The sequence below is a fragment of the Frankliniella occidentalis genome, unplaced genomic scaffold (genome assembly GCF_000697945.3).
Source record: "Frankliniella occidentalis isolate FOCC.00 unplaced genomic scaffold, Focc_3.1 Scaffold66, whole genome shotgun sequence".
In the NCBI taxonomy this organism is placed as follows: Eukaryota; Metazoa; Arthropoda; class Insecta; order Thysanoptera; family Thripidae; genus Frankliniella; species Frankliniella occidentalis.
Window position 1 is genome coordinate 262,636 of NW_026267196.1, and position 1,206 is coordinate 263,841.

Here is a 1,206-nt window from a genome sequence, read left to right on the forward strand (position 1 = left end):
CTCTGTTTGATGTGAGAGTGGAATGCTGGCTGTGTCGGGCCCTCGGCCACTACGCTGTTGCGGTCCTGCCCCTGCAGGGACCGAGGTGGAGGGGGGCGCCGGGGGCGGTAGGACGTCGGCTGAAGCCCTGCCGCCGCCGCCGCCGGTCGCCGTCCCGGCCCCTTCCCTTTCCCCCGCCCACGCACTCCCCGTCGTCGCCGCCCCCTTTCCGCTCCCTCTTTCGGATGCCATCACCGCATCTCTGCCAATTGAATCACGCCCCCGCCCGCCGCCCCGGAGGAGGGTTACTTCTGAGATCCTGGGCGCCGGCTCCCTGAGCGGCGCCGCCCTGCGCCGCGCCGCCGCCGCCCGGTGGTCGTCGCAGCGCACCGCGAGCGCCACCAGCAGCCTGCCCCGGGCCGGTGAGCGCGAGCCCCGCGCGGGGCCCGCATTCCCGCGCCGGCAGCGCCGCGCCGCCACTCCCCGCAGCCCGACCCACCAGGGGCCGAACAGCGCGCCCCGCGGGCCCTGCGGCTCTGCGGTCGGAGACAGCGAAACACTTTAGGGACAAGGGGGCTGAGTTGAGGATCTCTGCGCGTTCTCTTGTCGCCTGCTGTACAGCGCAGCACACCTGTCCTCTTACAAACGCACAACTCGTGTACCTGGCGGCATGTCCTGGAAGACGCTGTCCAGCTGCAGGCGGTGCTCGGAGACGGGCCGCCCGGCCCTGAGCAGCTGCAGCTGCAGGCGCTGGTGCAGCGGCGGGTACATGTCGGGGAACGAGAGCTGCTCCTCCCACACAGGCTGGCTGCAGTCGCAACCACGCGCGCTCGTCGTCCCCTGAGTATAAGAAGGAGGAAAACATCAGTCACTGTTTACAGAGTTCAGTCAGCCGTCACAAGCTGAGTTAAACTAATTTCATTAATTAATGTGTTCACCGAAACACAAGAGGAAAATTGAAAACTTATGAAGCAGGTCATCAAATATCATGATTAAACTATTTGTTGTTGTTTTGTCTGTTTTTGATTTTCAATCATCCGTCCCACACCTTTTGCCCCGCGAAGGTAACGCGCACGCTGAACTGCGGGCGGCAACGGCAGGCGGCCAGGGCCTGCTCCCGCCGCCTCGCCCTCAGCTTGGGTGCGGACGACAGCTTCCCCACGGCGCGCGTCTTCTCCCGCCGCCTCCCCCGGCCCCGGGCGGGGACGGCGGGGGTCGCGGGGGGTG

General features: G+C 66.4%; 1 protein-coding gene across 1 annotated transcript in view; it reads right to left on the minus strand.

Annotated features, from left to right (window-relative positions):
• Positions 1–1,200, minus strand: part of LOC113211064 (otoferlin) — a 36,626-nt gene extending 35,426 nt beyond the window's left edge. Inside the window, exons 1-2 of the mRNA XM_052268320.1 lie at positions 1,028–1,200; positions 642–819 (exon numbers count right to left, since the gene is read on the minus strand). The gene's annotated coding sequence lies outside the window, so the exon portion shown is untranslated. The remainder of the gene's footprint in view (positions 1–641; positions 820–1,027) is intronic.
• Between the last annotated feature and the right edge of the window lie 6 nt (positions 1,201–1,206).